Here is a 6,753-nt window from a genome sequence, read left to right as displayed (position 1 = left end):
CATGGATTTGTGAAAGGTAAATCATGTCTGACGAATCTCATAGAATTTTTCGAGGATGTAACTAGTAGAGTGGATAAGGGAGAACCAGTGGATGTGTTATATCTGGACTTTCAGAAGGCTTTCGACAAGGTCCCACATAAGAGATTAGTATACAAACTTAAAGCACACGGTATTGGGGGTTCAGTATTGATGTGGATAGAGAACTGGCTGGCAGACAGGAAGCAAAGAGTAGGAGTAAACGGGTCCTTTTCACAATGGCAGGCAGTGACTAGTGGGGTACCGCAAGGCTCAGTTCTGGGACCCCAGCTATTTACGATATATATTAATGATTTGGACGAGGGAATTGAATGCAACATCTCCAAGTTTGCGGATGACACGAAGCTGGGGGGCAGTGTTAGCTGTGAGGAGGATGCTAGGAGGCTGCAAGGTGACTTGGATAGGCTGGGTGAGTGGGCAAATGCATGGCAGATGCAGTATAATGTGGATAAATGTGAGGTTATCCACTTTGGTGGCAAAAACAGGAAAGTAGATTATTATCTGAATGGTGGCCGATTAGGAAAGGGGGAGATGCAACGAGACCTGGGTGTCATGGTACACCAGTCATTAAAAGTAGGCATGCAGGTGCGGCAGGCAGTGAAGAAGGCGAATGGTATGTTAGCATTCATAGCAAAAGGATTTGAGTATAGGAGCAGGGAGGTTCTACTGCAGTTGTACAGGGTCTTGGTGAGACCACACCTGGAGTATTGCGTACAGTTTTGGTCTCCTAATCTGAGGAAAGACATTCTTGCCATAGAGGTAGTACAGAGAAGGTTCACCAGACTGATTCCTGGGATGTCAGGACTTTCATATGAAGAAAGACTGGATAGACTCGGTTTGTACTCGCTAGAATTTAGAAGATTGAGGGGGGATCTTATAGAAACGTACAAAATTCTTAAGGGGTTGGACAGGCTAGATGTAGGAAGATTGTTCCCGATGTTGGGGAAGTCCAGAACAAGGGATCACAGTTTAAGGATAAGGGGGAAATCTTTTAGGACCGAGATGAGGAAAGCTTTTTTCACACAGAGAGTGGTGAATCTCTGGAATTCCCTGCCGCAGAAGGTAGTTGAGGCCAGTTCATTGGCTATATTTAAGAGGGAGTTAGATGTGGCCCTTGTGGCTAAAGGGATCAGGGGGTATGGAGAGAAGGCAGGTACAGGATACTGAGTTGGATGATCAGCCATGATCATATTGAATGGCGGTGCAGGCTCGAAGGGCCGAATGGCCTACTCCTGGACCTATTTTCTATGTTTCTATCTTATTGAAACATATAAGATTATTAAGGGTTTGGACACGCTAGAGGCAGGAAACATGTTCCCATTATTGGGGGAGTCCAGAACCAGGGGCCACAGTTTCAGAGTAATGGGTAAGCTATTTAGAACGGAGACGAGGAAACACTTTTTCTCACAGAGAGTTGTGAGTCTGTGGAATTCTCTGCCTCAGAGGGCGGTGAAGGCCGGTTCTCTGGATACTTTCAAGAGAGAGCTAGATAGGGCTCAGGGGATATGGGGAGAAGGCAGGAACGGGATACTGATTGTGGAAGATCAGCCATGATCTCATTAAATGCGGTGCAGGCTCGAAGGGCCGAATGGCCTACTCCTGCACCTATTGTCTATTGAATAGGATGGGTTTAGGAGGATGTGGCCAAACACAGGCAGATGGGATTAGTGTAGATGGGCATGTTGGTTGGTATGGGCAAGTTGGGCTGAAGGGGCTGTTTCCCCACTCTGTGACTATGACTCTAAATTTTCTGCACTACTAACACTGACATTAGTTGTTAACATTGTAAAAAGGTTTTATGCAGGGTCAGCAGAAGTACCTGTATGAAACAAGTTGCAGATCTGAAACCCTTGCAAATCAGTGTTATAACAACAATGTTAAGATCCTGATTGCGTAAGTGAGGGACATGTGGGCATGTGCTAACCAGTTAAAGAGTAAGCCCTTAATCTGGAATGCCATAAAAATCATATTACTTTATTTTTGTGGAACAGAGGTTCTCCTGAGAGAGAAAAAAACAAATAGTCCAATTTTGGAAGTCACACTGGTTCATTTGTACTTTGTTCTACTTTAGGGAAACGTTTAGATGCGTTATCAAAGTATTGGAAATCACAATAAATTTAAGGAAAACTTGATAAGAAGATGAAGATGAAAAGAATAAAATAATGTGTTAATAATGTTATTTGTACTAGACATTTGGAAGGAACATAGCATTAACCATTTGGGCTAAATAGTATAATTCTAGACTGTAGATAACACAATTTGACAAGATCTTAATTAAAAAAATACTTATAATTCACTCTTGTTCTCTTTTCACAATAAATCTGCAAATTAATCAAATGGGTGCAGAGCAAAGATGCATCACTTGGTATGCATCAATTAAATTGTATTGATTCAAACAAAGACATGGTGGAGCACAGCACAAGAAGAGGCCCCTCGGCCTATGATACCAAAATAAACCAATCCCATCTACGTGCACATGATTTATATGCCTCCATTCCTTGCATGTCAATGTGACTGTCTAAATACCTCTTAAGGATTGCTATTGTATCTGCTTCCACCACCTCCCCTGGCAAGATCTTCCATTCATGTATGAAAAAACATAAATCTACTATGAACTTTCTCCCTCTCACCTCTGCTATACCCTCTGGTATTTGACATTTCAAATCTGATGAAAAAGGCTAACCATATTCCCGATCTATGCCTCTCATACTTCTATCCGGTTGCACCTTAGCTTCTGTTGAAATTGAGATAAACCTAACTTTGTCCCACCTCTCTTCACAGCTCTTCGTCTCCAACCCAGAAAACATATTGGTAAACCACTTCTGGACTTTAAAAATACTGCACATCCTTCCTGTGATACAGTGACCAGAAATGCATGCAATACACCAAATGTGGCATAATGAAAGTTTCATATAGTTGTAACACAACCTCCTTACTTTTAGACTCAAGATCCCGATTGATGAAGGCCTTATGCCTTCCTTAGCATCCTAACCACTTGGGTTTCCATTTACAGGGAGCAATGCACTTCCACCCCAAACTTCCTCTGTTCAAACTTCTTCCACAGATGTTCCAAAGGGTGCTACCATTTATACTTTCCTCTTATATTTGATCTCCTAAAGTGCAATGCTTTACGTTTTCTGGTTCAATCTTCACTGCCATTTCTCTGCCTGTATTTCCAACTAGCACATATCTTGGTGCCTCCTTTGACACCTTTTCACCAATCACAACTTTGCCAATATTTTTGTTGTCCGCAAACTTTCTCAATAGCCTACTGACATTTTCAGCCATATAATTTTGTATGTATCACAAACAGCAGAGGTCCCTGTATTGATCGCTGTTGAACACCGCTGAACACAAACCTCTAGACAGAATCATTCACCTCCACCTCTACCTGAGTGGTTCAATGGCCAAGCCACTTTTGAATCCAGTATATCAAGTCATCAGGATCCCATGTACCTTCATCTTCTGTACCAGCCTACCATGAAGGACCTTATTGGATATTTTGCTATTAATCTCCTTCCACCTCCTTCTCAAAAACCCCAGTCAGGTTCATTAAACATGACTTCTCCTGCACAAAGCTGACAATTCAGAATATGTCCAAGCTTTTCCAAATATGAATAAATCCAAACCCTAAGAATTTTCCAAATAATTTCCCCGCCACGTGATACATTTTGTGAGAACTAATAAGGATAGGACATGCACAGTAATTGGTGGGGTTCTTAATGTACAAATCCGATAATCCCAGAAATATAGCAGCACAGGTAGATAAGGGGGTGAAGAAGGCATGTGGGATACCTGATACCTTTATTTGTCAGGGTGTACAATATAAGAGCAGGGAGTTATGGTACAACCTTATAAAATATTAATTCTGCCACATTTTCCCAGGAGTTGGTGAGGATGTTGTATTTATTCAAGGAGGCCTTCAGCAACTATTACACAATGACTGGGCACAGTAAGTATTGCATTTTAATCGAAATACAAATTAGCAATGTATGTTTTTATGTTCTCAAATTTTAGAATTTCATTATTATGTTTAAAGAATTGTTCATTAATCGACTAGAACTGATCCCAGGTTGCAACAGGCCTAGCCCTCAATGCATGGACTCTGCACCTTAGTTTCAGTTTGTGGCTGATAACCATCATGTGACAAGTTGTGTAATGAGCAGTACGATATATTAGATTGTAGATTTCCAGGAAATGCAAATAAGAGGTGGAACATTCCAGTTCTTTTAATTTGGAACAGAAATTGAAATTCTGACTTTGAGTAACTTCAAAATGACCTATTTTTGAATTTTTGTCTCAAGTAACCGGATTATTCCAGATGACCATTTTTTGAACTTGGAACCAAAGAGTTTTAATTCTTGCTAAAGGAATGAAGTATAGAGGGATATTTACTAAGGCCATTGAAGCTTTCATCACCAAAATAATTTTGACAGATATGAGTATCTAGGAAAATGGAGCAGTCATGTAATTAGGCTCGAGCTACAGTGTAACCAGTATTTATCTGAACTGGCAAAACAGAATAAAGTTGAAAATCTCACTTTTAGATGAGTCATTCAGCATGGAAACCGCCCTTTCCCCCACTGAGTACACAGTGACAATCAAGCCCCCATTTACATTAATCTCCCCACACTCTCCTCTACTTTCACCAAATTCTACCACTTTACTACAAGCCAGGTGCAATTTAGATTGGCCAGTTAACTACCAGTTTGCACATCTTTTGGATGTGGGAGGTAACCCAAATCCCCAGAGGAAATCCACGTGGACGTATAAAGATCATGCAACTATATCGTTAGGACCCGAGGTAAGGATTAAATACAGGTTGCTGGAACTGTGATGTAGCGGTTCTACCAGCTGCACTACATCCTTATGTTATGATAACTCACCTTTGAGGGCAGGCTAAGTGAAGTAAAAATGCAGTGTATTGATTAGCCTACATTAAAAAAAATTAAATGCTGATGCGCATAAGCATTACTTTATAAATACAAAATAAAACCTATCGGAAGACAGCTCAGAAAAAAACAAGAACTACAATTATTTGGGTGGAGCTAAGAAATAACAAGGTTCAAAGAAATTGTAAGTTTTATATGGGCACCAAGCCATGATGGTAATGTGAGATATAGCATAAATCATGAAATTAAAAGCATATATATATAAAACAAGAGGCATACGATTATTATGTGGGACTTTAGTCTACATGTAAAAATTACATTAGCAAACTAAATTAGCAACAATTATGTGGAGAATTAATTCATTCTAAAATCAGTATGTTAAAGAATCAACGAGGAAAAGAACCAATTTGGATCTAATATAGACACAAAATGCTGGAGTAACTTAGCAGGACAGGCAGCATCTCTGGTGAGAACGAATGGGTGACGTTTTGGGTCGAGACCCATCTTCAGACCCTTCTTCATCCACAGAAAGGCAGAGCACCATAAAGGTAGACTCTATGGTACTACATCTTTTGAGATAAAGCATATTCAAAAATCCAGCATCTGCAGTTCATTCCTACACAATTTGGATCTAATATTGTGTAATGAGAACGAGTTAAGTGCGGATGCAAACGCTTTAGGGAACAGTGACCATATTTCAATTATGTAATCACTTTCAAACTGAAACCATCGTAAATTTGAATAAAGCAGGAAGTTTGAGTTTGCTTTCATAGATTGGATGCTACCTTAATAATATTAAACCAGCAATGGCTAACTTTTAAATTCTTAATACATGGACTACAAGTAATACTTTTTTTAAAGTGGTCCAGTTGTGGCTATCAGCAAAAAATAGATAGTATTAGATCACTGGAAAAGGCTTGAACATTACTTTAAAAAAAAACTCAAGGCCTGAGGACCGCAGCTTTCAGTCCCATTAATTTCTCGATCACTTGTTTCAAAGTTAATATTAATGATCTAAAATTGCTACTTTTCATTTGACTTGGTTTCCTCAAATTTTACAAACTTTTCTGAAGACAATCATGGTTTTGCAGCGGTAGAGTTGCTGCCTCACAGCGCTTACATCGCCAGAGACCCGGGTTCGATCCTGACGACAGGTGCTATCTGTACGGAGTTTGTACGTTCTCCCATGGGTTTTACTCTGGGATCTTCGGTTTCCTCCCACACTCCAAAGACGTACAGGTTTGTAGGTTAATTAGCTTAGAATAAATGTAAAATTGTCCCTAGTGTTTGTATAGGGTAGTGTTAATGTGTGGGGATCACTGGTTGGTGCTGACTTGGTGTGTCGAAGGACCTGTTTCCGTGCTGTATCTCTAAACTAAACCACACCAAAAAATGTGTTTAATTGCTCTGGTCCCCGTAATACATATGCACATTTTACACCATAATGGACATATTTGTTTGCCTTAATCTTTTTCTTTTTGCATACTTGAAACTTTTACAGTCCTTTTTTCTGTTACATGGAAGTTTCACTGTCTATTTTTGCTCTCTTAAGCAATCTCATGATCCCTTTTTGCTTCAAATCATCAGGCTTATTTCTGATTCTGACAACTTTGTTTGACTCCATTTGTTGGCAGAGTTTTAATATATATATTAAAATAACCGGTGTTGTTTTCATAAGCACGTGGGCTTCTCGGGGAAATAAACCATGGTAAGTTCATACGGAAGGTCAAAACAATTAAAAAGGCAAACAGTATTGTTATATTCCGGACGGCAGAATGAAGAGACTTACACACTGGTTGCCTGGATCACGAGAGAGAGATTTATT

The sequence above is a fragment of the Amblyraja radiata genome, chromosome 8, assembly GCF_010909765.2.
Source record: "Amblyraja radiata isolate CabotCenter1 chromosome 8, sAmbRad1.1.pri, whole genome shotgun sequence".
Taxonomy (NCBI): Eukaryota; Metazoa; Chordata; class Chondrichthyes; order Rajiformes; family Rajidae; genus Amblyraja; species Amblyraja radiata.
The sequence above is the reverse complement of the archived record's forward strand: the minus strand, read 5'-3'. Positions refer to the sequence as shown.